The sequence below is a fragment of the Helianthus annuus genome, chromosome 11 (assembly GCF_002127325.2).
Source record: "Helianthus annuus cultivar XRQ/B chromosome 11, HanXRQr2.0-SUNRISE, whole genome shotgun sequence".
Classification (NCBI taxonomy): domain Eukaryota; kingdom Viridiplantae; phylum Streptophyta; class Magnoliopsida; order Asterales; family Asteraceae; genus Helianthus; species Helianthus annuus.
The window spans coordinates 169,443,025-169,458,110 of NC_035443.2; positions in this window are offsets into that span (position 1 = coordinate 169,443,025).

Genomic DNA, 15,086 nt, shown 5'->3' on the forward strand with positions numbered 1-15,086 from the left:
ACAAACTGAACGCAGCGGAAAACATGTACACGAGGTTTGGTTCTAAACCGTTTCCACCAGTGATCTCTTTACAATCAAAATACGTTATAATAAAATTAAAGAATCGTGACATCCAAGAAAGACACATTGGTTCAACGAACGATCTTGCTAGATGATCGTTGACCACAAAATCATATTTGTTCGTTTGAAACAATTTCAAACAAAACCTTTAAACTAAGAAAAATAAAGTTCAAAAACTTTACTTACCTTTTTGCGTAATCGAAGAAACACGAACTTAAAAGTTAGAATCAACTAGACCTTCTTGATCCTCTTTCCTTTGGGTTCCTTTTGCAACGAACAAGAACCAAGAAGTCAATGAAGTTCGTATGTCCTCTTTCTACTCTTTGTTTCTTTTTGAACCCTTTTAGAAGCATCCCAACTTCAATTAATTAAAGTTCCGTATATATTTGATTTGAGAGATTTATTTGAGACTAATTAGTAATCCTTTTATTTAACTTCCGTATACCCTTTTATTAATAGCTATCAAGCATTTAATAGATAATAATAGAGATTTTTATGGAAGTCTTTTATTTAAAGATATACAAGGATTAGAAATTCTAATCTAATCACAACTGCTCCATAATTATCTCATAATTAAAACAATTATCTCTCTTTTTAATTATCAAGATATTTCACAATATATATATGCTTTATTATAATTAACAAGTTAATTATAATATTAATCGGCTCTCCGTAATTATTCCAAATAATTACTCGTTTCTTTTATTACGCTTATTATTTCGTGATCCGGTGATTAACGATTAAAACACCGTTAAATGTTCGTTGCCCAAAGTGTAACTCTTTGGGTCGTACCTTGACGACAACGTTGAATTTTAATCGACAACTGAACATTATATCCAACAATCTCCCACTTGGTCGATTGGCTGATTAAGTTTCAATGTAGACAATAGTGAGTGCCTAGCTGCATCATATTGCCCCCGGTAAGGTTTGACAAATTTATGTCAACTAATTCTTTGCCCTAATCAGTCCTTGGGTTATGCAAATAGTATAGCCCAGGTTATCGACTCATTTATCCTTCTGTATTGAACACTTGTTGAACATGAGACATGGATCTAATTCATTCTCATATATTATTTAACCATTTCTAATTTCGTTCCTGATTTGAAGTGGTTTATCAAACTACTACTAGTTCGAGCGTGGCCACGCGTTAACACCAGTTCAAACCAACGAAAGGCGTCAGAGTGTTCCTCTCCTAAGTATAGAAGCACAGACCCCTTTGGCTACAAACAACTCCCACTAAACTTCAGATCATTCCCAAAACTATCCTTATTACTGCCAGTTACGTACAGTGTTCGGTAGAATCAAAGAGCAACCATCCATTTAAGTTAGTTCTAGTATGTACCGCAGGTCTAAGGATACAATGATCGTACCTATTCAAAACGTCTTATGACTAAGATCCATGAAGATCATTTTGAAACGAGTTACGCCCAATATGATTCAACTAAACATGTCAGTGAATATGGTTCTCAACACTTTGGGTATCCATTATATGGATCAACCATCTAATTCACAATAGTCTTTTACCAGATTGGTTCTCACGAATCTGATAGACTACTGACATTTTAGAATACAATATTCATAGATACTTAACGTACTAATATTTGAACACAAATATAATAGTTTAAAAGACATTCAACCATTAAATTCAAATAAACATAAAATACTGTTTACAGTTCAAAATGCACCAAATTACTAAATTACAAAATCAGATCCACTGTCTAGCAGATCTAAGACCTATACTATCTGCATGCTTCTCGTGTTTCACTTGAGGTATAGGCTTAGTAAACGGGTCCGCTGGATTCTGATCAGCATCAATTTTCTCTACTACGATGTCTCCTCTTTCCAAAACTTCCCGTATGTAGTGGAATTTTCTGAGAATAAGCTTCGTGCTGTGATGCGACCTTGGTTCCTTTGCCTGAGCAATTGCACCTGTATTGTCGCAAAATATCTCGATAGGCTTCTGTATGATTGGTATAACTCCGAGATCAGCAATGAACTTTTTCATCCAAACAGCCTCCTTAGCAGCTTCTGAAGCCGCTATATATTCTGATTCAGTGGTCGACTGGGCCACCACGCTTTGCTTAGAACTCTTCCAAGTTATGGCACCACCATTTAAAGTAAAAACATAGCATGTCTGAGATCGTGAATCGGCACGATCCGTTCGAAAGCTTGCGTCAGTGTAACACTTTACTTTCATCTCTTCTTCCAAACCGCCAAATATCAGAAACATATCCTTAGTTCTTTTTAAGTACTTTAGGATATTTTTCACAGCAATCCAGTGACTTTTACTAGGATTCTGTTGATATCTGCTAGTCAAGCTCAGAGCAAACGATACGTCCGGTCTAGTACATAACATGGCATACATGATGGAACCGATAGCAGAGGCATATGGAACCTTTTTCATATCCTCTTTATCTTTGTCCAACTTGGGACACTGATGACTATTTAGTATGGTTCCACTTGCCATTGGCAAGAGACCCTTCTTGGAATCTTGCATCGAAAAGCGTCGAATGACCTTATCGATATACGTACTTTGACTGAGTCCAAGTAGCTGCTTAGATCTATCTCTATAAATCTTTATTCCTAGAATATAAGCAGCTTCTCCAAGATCCTTCATTGAGAAACATTTACCAAGCCAGGATTTAATGTCCTGCAGCATCGGGATATTATTTCCAATGAGAAGTATGTCATCTACATACAGGATTAGAAAAGTAATAGAACTCCCACTTGCCTTCTTGTAAACACATGGCTCATCTTCGTTTTTAATGAAACCAAACTGTTTGATTTTCTGATCAAAACGAAGATTCCAGCTTCGAGATGCTTGTTTCAATCCATAAATGGATTTATTCAACTTGCAAACTTTCTTAGGATTCTTAGGATCTACAAAACCTTCAAGCTGCTCCATATAGACATCTTCTGTTAGGTGTCCATTTAGGAACGCGGTTTTGACATCCATTTGCCATATCTCATAGTCATAATACGCGGCTATGGCAAGTAGAATCCTAATAGACTTAAGCATGGCTACTGGCGAGAAGGTTTCCTCATAATCAACTCCTTGAGTCTAAGTAAAACCTTTAGCAACCAACCGAGCCTAATAGGTTTGCACATTTCCATCCATGTCAGTTTTCAACTTGAAAACCCATTTACTTCCTACAGTCCGACATTCGGGAGGAAGTTCAACCAAATCCCAGACTTGGTTGTCATACATGGATTGCATCTCGACGCCCATGGCTTCGAGCCATTTTTCAGATTCGTTACCTGAAATCGCAGCTTTGTAGGTTGAGGGCTCTTCTTGATCAATTATCAAGACATACCTATCAGGTGAATACCAATTAGGTTCATGACGATCCCTCGTACTTCTGTGGATGCCTAGTGTTACATCAGATTCCTGAATCCTATCAGGTTCAGATCCAACAATATTTTGTTGAGAGGCAGATTCGACTATTGGTTGATCAATTTGTGGTTCTCGAATTTCCTCAAGATCCACAAGATTATCTCCAATTCCTCACGCCATAAGCTCATCCTCTAGGAATGTTCCTCGACGCTTAGTGAAAACTCTATTTTTAGCAGGATTATAGAAATAATAACCAACCGGATATGCATATCCAATGAAAACAACTTTTTCACTGCGAGGATCAAGTTTGTCCGAAGACTCACTGGTAACATAAGCGTTACATCCCCATATGCGAAGGTAAGAGACTTTAGGTCGTTTACCATGACACATCTCATATGGTGTGTTTTCTACCCTTTTAGTAGGAGCAATATTTACAAGATGTGTAGTAGTTTCAAGAGCATAACTCCAAAAGGAGTGTGGTAAGTTGGTACGACACATCATTGATCGAACCATATCTTATAAGGTTCGATTTCTCCTCTCAGACACACCATTAAGTTGTGGTGTTCCGGATGGAGTTAGTTGGGATATAATCCCACACTTCTTGAGATGTTCATCAAACTCTTGATTAATGTATTCACCACCTCGATCGGATCGAAGTGCCTTAATCGTTTTCCCTAGTTGATTCTGTACTTCATTTTGGAATTCTTTGAACTTTTTAAAGGTTTCATGTTTAAACTTCATAAGATAAACATATCCATATCCATATCTACTATAATCATCAGTAAATGTAATGAAGTATCTTTCCCCATTCCTTGACATAGTTCTGAATGGACCACATACATCAGTATGTATGAGTCCTAACAGGTCTTTGGCCCTTTCACTAGTTCCAGTAAAAGGGGCCTTAGTCATCTTGCCAAACAACATTCGCATAAATCATAAGTCTCTTGACCCGTGGATTCTAGAATCCCAGTGGTCTGGAGCTTCCTCATGCGATTGATGTTAATATGGCCAAGACGACAATGCCAACGATATGTTTGATTAAAGCTAGTTTTTAACACGTTTAGAGGAAAGAGAGCATACTATATTATTTGATATATTGTTAGAAGTATCTATTTCATAGACACCATTGTGAGGCTTAGCCTCAAAATAGAACACACCATTTAAAAATGCAGAAATGCTACCATTAACAATATCAAAAGCATAATTAAAACCTTGTTCTCTTAAAGTAGAAACAGAAATAATATTCTTAGTCAAACTAGGAACATAAAAAACATTGTCTAAAGTAATAAACAATCCAGAAGGTAATTCAAGAATAAATTCTCCAACTGACTTCACAGCAACATTCTGCCCGTTCCCAACGTGCAGCTCTAAGTCACCCTGCTTCAGCTTCCTACTCCTTTTTAGTCCCTGCAAATCATTACAAATGTGAAAACGACATCCAGTGTCAAACACCCAAGATTTGATCGAAAAGGAAAATAGGTCAATAACATGTATACCTGAGGATTCTCCTATCTGCAGCTTCTTAAGCTTCAACTCAGACAGGTACTTGGGACAATTCCTCTTCCAATGCCCGATCTCATCACAGTGAAAACACTTGGCATCTTTATGAGGCTTTGCCTTCGGAGTGGCAACCTTTTTGCCTTTGCCCTTGTCTTGCTTACTCGCCTTGCCTTTTCCCTTGGATTGCTTCTTCTTGGTAATTTTTCCTTCCCTGATCGCCAGCACTGGATTGCCCTTAGTTGGGATGTTTGTCTCGGCATTTTTTAACATCTGATGCAACTCTGGGATTGTTCTTTCCCACCCATTCATGTTATAGTTCAAAACGAACTGATGATATGAATTGGGTAACGAGTTAAGGATCACATCCGTAGCTAATTCATTACTAAGGGGTGCGTTCAGACGCTCCAGTTGATCAACGAAAGACTTCATTTTCAGTACATGAGCACTGACCGGAGTACCTTCCTGCATGCGACATGTAATGAGAGATCTCATCACCTCAAAACGCTCATGACGAGCTTGCTGCTGAAACATGTCTTTCAGCTGCTCACTCATCTCATATGCTTCCAAGTTTTCCAGATTTTTCTGAAGTTCTGGAATCATCATAGCAAGCATAAGACATGTCACATCTTTGGAATCATCAACATGTTTTTCCCATGTCCTGCGGGCTGGACCCGTAGTAGCAGCAGGCGCTTCGGGAATTGGTCCTTCAAGGACATAAGCCTTTTTCTCCGCCCTGAGAACAATTTTCTGGTTGCGGTACCAATCCATGAAGTTAGAATTATCAGGTTTAGCATTTTCAAGGATGGACTTAAGCGAGAATTTGGTGTTATCAGAATTGTTTGTAGACATATGTAGAATTTAGAAGAAAATTTTATTAGTAATTTTCATGCGTTAACCTAATTCAATTTTGACCCAAGATTTACAAAATTTTTAGGAATTAGGATAAGATCCCATCTCCCCATAACTCAGTGAATGGACTTAGCACTCTTCACTGGCATAGATTGAAGGGTAGGTGACGATCACCAATTGTGTCAACTACACAATTCTCGGTTTGGGGTCGCATGACGAGTGTTGTCAAGCATTGGTACATTAACCCCAACTACACCCACTTTCACAACCGTAGAAGACGAATGCAGGGTAAACACTAACATTCGCTCTCGTGTCGAAAAGTGATATTTGTACTCAAATCAGAACTGTAGCCCGACCCATGTAAGCATGGAAATCGCGGAACTACCCCTAACCACTACTAGAAAACTAGGCAATAGCAACCAAAATTTGCTACCATTAAAAAATGGTAGCAAACTAGCTACTAATTTCCACCTAAATCTAATGTAAGCGTAATTGCAGAAAATTACTATGATATCGTGACAAAATAGTCACAAATTTGCGACCTGTTTATTTTCCGTAGCAAATTTGTGAGAAATATAAAACTATGGGAGAATTGCCACCGTTCTTAGCTGTAGCAATAATGAATTTTAAACAAGTTTCGGTTAGCCATGGATTTCCCACCTAAAAGCAGTCACAAATTTTTCCACCTTTTATATTCGGTAGCAAAATCATGTGAAATCTGAAATCACTGAATTGCCACCATTCTTAGGTAGCAACAATGAATAATGAATTTTAACCAGTAATATTTTTAACTGAGCACGGGCCTAATTGATAGACTAATTGAGAGTGGGCCTAGTTCCTGAAAATAATACTTTCATAACGGCTTCACATATCCTTAGGGTTTTGAATCCAACTAACTAGAACTCCCCATTACTTATCACTAGCAGTTCATCAATCTATAGAATCATCATCTCCAACAGCACCGATGATCACCCAACAAGGTATGTTCATGACTTTGTGCAGTTTTTGGGTTTTAATTAGCAATTTTCTTGTTCATGACTATGTGCAGTTTTTTGGGTTTTAATTAGCAATTTTCTTTCTCTGATGTATCTTGAATATAGGGGGTTTTTCTTGTGTGTTATCGTATCCTCAATTTTGGAGGTTTTCTTTTATGTATGGTGAATATACTTCCTTTGATTTTTGTTTACTGAATTTGTTGAATAGTGATATGGATAATTGAAGAACTGTGTGAAAATTTTGGGGTTTCTTGTGTTCGGATGCATATTTCAGTTCAAATGTTAGTGGTTTTAGTTATGAGGTCCTGACTCTTCTTTTTACATGATTTTTTATACTGGGCAACTCAATTGTGGAATATCATCTCCTTACACGATTCAAATGTATGCATAAATGTTAGTAGTTTTACTCGCATATTAGGTGTTTGATAAAATGTCAGAATGAAATCCCTGTTCATGAACTATAAACTGCTTCATATTTGGTTTCTTGTATGAAAGGATGACAGATTTTATTTGCATAAATTAGGTTTATATTCATCAAATAACTTTCCTTAGATATTTATGCTCAAACTTTGTGAATTAGAATAATAGTTCATAGGAAAAAAATGTGAATCACTGGTACATATTTTGTACAACTAAGTGTAGGTCCGGCTAGGAGGATCTAGTCGCCTAATCCTTGTATACTAACCAACCCGGTTGTGCGGAATCCAACCGGAAAGGCAAACCGAGATAGAACACTCAAATACACGACACGCGATATTCACCGATTAACACCTCTGTATTAATACGTATGAAAGGTTCGGTTACAAGCTCAATGTTTACAAATGTATTTTGCAAACTCTCCCTAACTCTCGTGTGTGTGTGCTCTCTACAGTGTGTTCTGTTATGTTCTAAGACTAGTGACAGTCTATTTATACACACAGACACAACCAAACTGACTCTTGGCGAAACACTTTTGATGAAACACCTTTTTGAAGAAACACCTTTTTGATGAAACACCTTTTTGATGAAACACTTTTGTTTCGTCAACAACCAATGTGTTTCATCAATAATGGGCTTTGGCCCAAAGAGTGTTTCACCAAATCATTATTGGCCCAAGTGTTTCTTCATGTAGATCTCAGCCCATTGATCAAGGTTTATGATCCTTTGAATGTTTGGCCTGCTCTTGATCTTGATGTACACGACTGAGGAAGGTCGTGTCATATCCAAGTCTCGATGCGCGAGTCGTGTCCACAAATATGTATCAACAAACTCCCCCTTGGACGCTACTCACGAGATTCGCCTTTCGTGTCTTCTATGTCAGAGGATCTTCAAAGTCTTCACGTCTTGAAAGCAGAAAGTGTATCAACAAACTCCCCGTATCATGTAGGAAGTGTGTTAACAAACTCCCCCTTAACATAAGCTCCCCCTTGAGTTATGCTCGTGAATGACTTGATCTTTATAATTTGAGATCCTTGTGGTGTTGATGATGGTCAGCGGCAACTCGATCATCTTCATCTTTTGAGTGCCTTCACGTCGTGTCTTCATTCCGAAGCTTGTCATCGACCATGTTTTCCTTGCCTTTAGAATCTGCACATGCAAGAAATCTAAACGCGTAATGAGAACAACTGCTTGGAATATAGATAGCATAAACAAATGACACACAAATGACCATGTCACAATCAAACACCGTCCGACAGTTTGAAAGTTTTATAAAATTTATCAATTTCAGATTCTAACTTTCAAAACTTGCAAATTTCGACCGTTTATGAAGATTTAGTCAATTTCGGTTTTCAGTCAGGTTTCAGGTAACGAAGACTCGAGCTCCAACTTCGTACGATCGAAAATAAAATAGAAATAAAATCTTTTTGGCTTTTATAAAGTTTATATTAAAACACACCTAAAATCTTTTTGGTATTTTTTTGAATATTTGAAATGTAAAGACTGAAAGCAGTAAGTAAATATTTACAGACATTCTTTTTGTGAGTTTCGAGGGTAAGAGAATCATATCAGTGTACGGTCATGCCAAAACGCTCTTGTTGTTCAATTAATTAACATTTAGATAAGCATCCTATAACAATTATCGGTATTGTTGTCCACATAAGCTCAACTTATCAGATGTAATCATGGCGAGGGGATACGTTAAGGTATGATTTATACTTACCGACCGGTGTTCATCCACACACGACACATTCCCGTATCAAGGTATGCACGAGGGTTCATTTTACCGGTGAGTATACCGATTATCATCTGTTTGACCGTATATGATGTGAGATTCTCACTTATTTTGATTTGAAAACAAGCCCTATGTGATTAAATCACTTATTGATGAGGAACTTGATTTTCATATGCATGAGGGCACAGGAGCAAGTCCGTGAACAGGTCAGTACTTTCGTACAGCAGAGAGACGAACTTGACTCCCGGATAAATGTGATATTTTATCACTTATTTGTTTGGACATGTGATTGTTTATCACTTATTGAGGTCGAATGCAGTATGTACACGTATGTATAGTATCATGGAAGATCTAGACTTGCGTCCCCGTTATTTTTCGGTAAAAGATACAACCATGATACCCAGATGATAAGCAGCATAAAGACCGAATATCTCAGAACCTCGGCAATCTCTCAAACGAAATTTCGGTACTAAGACCATATGCCAATGAATGGTTCCCACCTGGTCTTCAGTCGATTAAGATTTATATCACCCTGCACACTTTAAAATGATTGTGAGCCTACCGATACATCTTATATAGAGCTACTTATCGTTTTTCAGTTTAGCTTTAAAGAGGTTTGGATAGACCACTGATGTACTATCATATTCTCTTTTACTCGCCAGGAAACTCATTTTTGTTTTTCTATTGTTTTTGTGTTTTTGAAATTTTTCGATGTTTTTGGATTTTCAAATTTGGATTTACTCCCCCTAAAATCAATAAACTAAGATAAATTTAAAAGAAACAAAGCTATTTGCAAAAATGATTTTCCGATGTTGGTTTTACTCTTGTTTTACCTCAATGCCGTTTACCAAAATTAAGTTTTAATCAGAAAAGATTTATCGAATTTTGGAAGAATCAGTTGGTACGTCGGTAAGCGGTGCGGACCATGACAACATTGACTAGTTTCATAGAGAAACAATCACGTGTGAGGTGATATTCGAGATCAACGTGTCAGGCCAAAGAGTGTTGTACGAGATGATATAATTCATAAAGCAGCTTAAATATCGACAGGTATAGGAGAGATTAGAAATTCAAAACCGTATCCTGCAACTGTTTCATGCATTGCAAGGAATCTAAGTGCTCTCCCAAACTGGATATCCACCCGGTGTGGACTTCAAAGTCGATTTTGTAGCTACTGAAAAATCTCTTCACAGCAACACGATCAAAAACCTTTGGTTCCGGCTGGTCTTCCACATTGCACCAGCGAAGGTCTTTGTCTTCCTCTTGAGAAGTAGTGTGTGGTTGTTCAATCCACGCCAAGACATTCGCACATCCGGTGTAGTTCGTTCAACAAACACATTTTCTTCAATCACACCGCGAAGAAATGTACACTACACGTCCATTTTGTTGATTTTGAACTTCTGACGTTCTGCAGGTGCGTACATTTCATTGGAATCTTTCCTGAGGACCCGATCAAAAACCATAACAACCAAATTTTGGCACGTTCTTCATTTGGTCGAATTTTGCAACTTCATTCAACCACATTCTTTCACCAACATATTCTTCTTCTTTTTCTTTTTCTTTCCTCTCTCTCCATCAATGGCAACAACATTCTCCTAGATATAACAATATTTCGGAGCCTTATGTTGCCAATCTTGTGCATGGACGCTCCACTATCAACAATCCCAAGACTATCAATAGTTCCTCCTGGAACATCCTGCACACTCATTTAGAGATTAGTTGGAGAGGGGGACCCAAGCCTTCACAGACTTGGGTCGTCCGTCATCATCGAGAATTGTAACATCCATTTCCCGATGATTCGGAATTGATGTAGCTCCCCCTGAAACAGTTACCGGTTTTGGTATCCAAATTTGTTTCTGTTTTTCATGTTTAACATCCGATTTAACAGATTTTGTTTGGATGACCTCCGGTTTTAAAACCTTTTCAACTTCTTTTCTTTGTTTCTTTTTCTGTTTCTTTTCTCGTTGTTTAACAAGACGAGGGTCCTGTTTTGGTGAAACAGATCTTTTATGGTAATTGTTACAATGGGGGGCATCAACTTTTGACTTTCCCTTGGTGAGATATGGACAATTCTTAATGATGTGGCCATACTCACAGCATTCAAAGCATGATCTCCGCTCAACAAACCTTGGAGTATCATAACTGTAATAGCTGGATGATGAACTTCGTGATCTTGAGCCTTGGTCCTACATCACAACCGTTTGTTTGTTGTGTATAGTTGTTTTGACTGTTTCTTTTCAAAATTTTACTTTGTTTAACAGAATCCTTGTTGGATTTGTTTTCGAAAGTATCAATTTTATCAGTCCCTCTTTATTTCACGAAGTTTATCTTCCGATCCTTTTTCTTGTTTTCGCCCTGTTTGCCTTTTCCATTCTCTTGGGCGGCATGATTTTGTTCACGGGGATCATCAACCTTTGCTTTCAACTTATGAAGATATGGACAATTTCGAATTATATGTCCAATTGTACCACATTCAAAACATGATCTTCGTCCAACAATCCCCGAAGTATCATGTGATCGTCTTGCCGATGATGAACTTTGTGGTCCCGAGGTACTAGGTTTTGAACAGTCTGGTTCATTTCTTTTCAACACTGTTGCTTGTTTAACAAAATCTAAGTTAGATTTGTTCTCAAAAGTTTCGATTTTGTCCGTTCCCTTAGATTTCACAAAGTTCACATTCTTGTTTTTCTTTTGATTCGGCTTCCTTTGAGTTTGAGTCGTTGATTTTCCTTTGAGTTTGGTATGATTTTGCTGTTTTTGCACCGTTGGTAACTTCTGATTGCCGAATTGTTTTCGAACTTTGGCCTTTAGAATAGGAGGACACTGTGTTATCGTAACACGTGATCCTGTCTTTCCCAAAAACTTACTTGTCGAGTTTTCAAAGACTTTACTGATTAATGATTGATTAACATTCTTAATCGGAAAATCTTTGTCTGAATAAATTTTAGCATCACCAACCAGAGTGTACAGCAAATTTACACTCTCCGACTCTTTTTCAGACGAGGACTCGATTGCAACAGTCTTAGCGGATTTTGCAGGAGGATCACATAGATATGATTCTCAAGAGGTATGTCCTCTTCTTTGATTTCCGCATCAGACTTTGCTGGTATAGTATCATCGGATTCATCATCAGAAGTATCAGCATCCTCAATAATGACTGGAGGGTCCTGATTCAGCTCAGTAGAAGACACACATGTGTCTGCTGATACATCTGAATCTGATGATACTTCTTTCTTGTATCCGAGTCCTGTTGCAAATTCTTTAACATCTAGAGGAACAGATGGTTCAAAGAACGTTCTATCTTCCTCGTCAGGCATGGCATCATAATTGTGTCTCACTGGTGGTGGACATTTCTTGTAGCCTATGCATGTGACATCCCGTTTTTCTTTCTGAACGTCAATGACGTGATCCAACACATAGCTAGAGCTCAAATAACTGTCTAGCTTAAGCTGCATCGCCTCACTTTCAGTTTTGACACAAGCCATCTCTTTTTGCATTATCTCAAGGCGAGTTATATACAAATTAATGGCAGTTTGTTTTCTGGAAACCATTTTAGTTAATTCGGTTTTATCTTTCTTTAATTTCTCAATTACCGATTTAAACTCCTTTTCATGGTTTTCATAAAACATGTTGGCTTCAGTGCACTTTGAAAGATCCACGGTCAACTTTTGATTGTGGATGAATGTCACATCATATTTCTCTTGCAAAGCCTCGTGTTTGCTTTGCAACTCACACCACTTATCATTCAATGTAACATGTTTGTCTTGCAAGTCAAACAAACTAGCTTGTAAAGCATCATGTTTGCCTTGCAACTCAGACATGTTTGCCTCTACATCAGCACATTTAACACTCAAACTATTACAACTATCACAAATAACAGCAGTGGGTTCATCGACACATACCTGACTTGATGAACTCTCAGATGTTGGCCTTTCTGCATCAGAATTAATAACCTCCCTTGATGATTCACATTCAGATCTATCCTCGCTTGAACTTGAAGTTGTATCATCCTCAACTGAAGTTGAAACATCTTCATCTGAACTTCTGTCATGTTCAGAACTGTCATTATTTCCCGAGGATTCACCATTGCTTGCATCTTTGACAATTTCAGCATACAACGCCGTTTTTGTCTCACTACTGTTCCTTGGATCAAGAGATGATGGTTCTGATGGTTCTACAGTAGAACGATGGTGTTGTAAAGCAACTGGGGGTAATGGATTTCCATACAAGTCTGTGGTGGGAGCTGGCTTAACAGGAGCTGGCTTAACAGGAACTTGTATTGAATTGCCATACAAATCCGTGCTTGTGACAAACGCCGTTTGAAGTGGAGCATGTGAACCGGGTCTTGCAGACGAAGAACTGGAAGTTCCATAATACATCTCAGGATTGCATGGCACAATGGATTTTGCAGAAGAAGTACTTGAAGTTCCATAATACATTTCAGGATTTTGTGGCACTGGAACTCTTTTTGCCTTTAAGGTACCCCACCAACTTGGATTCATGTTTGATATGAAACACGGATACCTGAAAATCACACTCAAATCAAACTGTTAAATCACAATGGTAAACCTACTATGTAAATCCACAAAGTGTTTCGACGAAACTCTTTTAATGACGAAATGGATTTTAAACACTTGGTTTACGAAACAAAATTTGTAAACTGTTTTGGTGAGATAAGAGGTTTGACGAAACAGTTGACGAAAGTGAGGCCCAAAATACAAAGCCTTTTTATAATAAGTCAACGAAATGAATCAAAGGCCCAAGACTTAAAAGAAAGCCCAATATGTAGCTATAATTTGACGAAATGGATTTCTTTTAATGTGGGCTTTGGCGAAACAAATGAATTATTTTGTCTTGTGTTTTATAACTTAAAGTCAACGAAACAGAAAGGTAATTTGGTCAAGGAAACAGTTTCATCGTTTGGGCTTCTAAAGTTGGTCAACAAAAGGTAAGTGACAAACTAAATTCAACGAAACAAAACAAAAGAAATTAATTTTCTTCTGGGCTTCTCTTTTTTTAATTTGAAATTTGCGAAACACATAGATCCTTGTTGGGCTTTCTATTTTGACGAAACAAGGGTTTATGGGCTTTCACTTCAGCGAAATGGAATATCCTTTGGGCCTTTTAAACCAACAAAACAGAATGGTAGTTTGGTCAACGAAACAAAATGGAGGTTCAATAATAGTCAACGAAACAGGGGGACTTTATGGGCTCAACGAAATGGAAATAAGCCCAAGTCTCAAAAACAAAGCCCAATTGACTTGACGAAACACAAATTCTGTTTCCCCAAGAATGCTTATGACGAAACTGATGTTTTGTTTCGCCAAGATTTGTTTCGTCGAAAAAGATGTCAGGGGTTGGTAACTTTTTCAAACCTTATCCTTTTCTGACACAATCAGAACACACTTTCGGCTTGTTTCACCAACCAGGTATGGATTACAATATTTTAACCTTTTATCAGTTTCCAATGCACAAACAACTTTCACATCTAATCCTCAAAGATCAAAAAGTGTGAAACTATGAAGAACTCTTTGAAGGTTGCAAGAACACTATGAGTTTCCTGCAAACTATATGAGTTTTCCGGTGACCCGACACACTTTTGAAAACGCGGTTTTGCTTGATAATGTTTAATAAAAACCTATATTTAACATGTAAACATTATTTTAACAAGGTTTTTAACAAAACACAAAGCAAAACACAAGATTAAACCTGATTTTCAGAAGTTTTTCAGAAAAATATAACTTTTTCAAACCCGAAAAACAAACAAGAACACCTCGGTTTTAACAAGGAGAAGAGCCAAGGCTCTGATACCACTTGTAGGTCCGGCTAGGAGGATCTAGTCGCCTAATCCTTGTATACTAACCAACCCGGTTGTGCGGAATCCAACCGGAAAGGCAAACCGAGATAGAACACTCAAATACACGACACGCGATATTCACCGATTAACACCTCTGTATTAATACGTATGAAAGGTTCGGTTACAAGCTCAATGTTTACAAATGTATTTTGCAAACTCTCTCTAACTCTCGTGTGTGTGTGTGCTCTCTACAATGTGTTCTGTTATGTTCTAAGACTAGTGACAGTCTATTTATACACACAGACACAACCAAACTGACCAAACTGACTCTTGGCGAAACACTTTTGATGAAACACCTTTTCGAAGAAACACCTTTTTGATGAAACACCTTTTTGATGA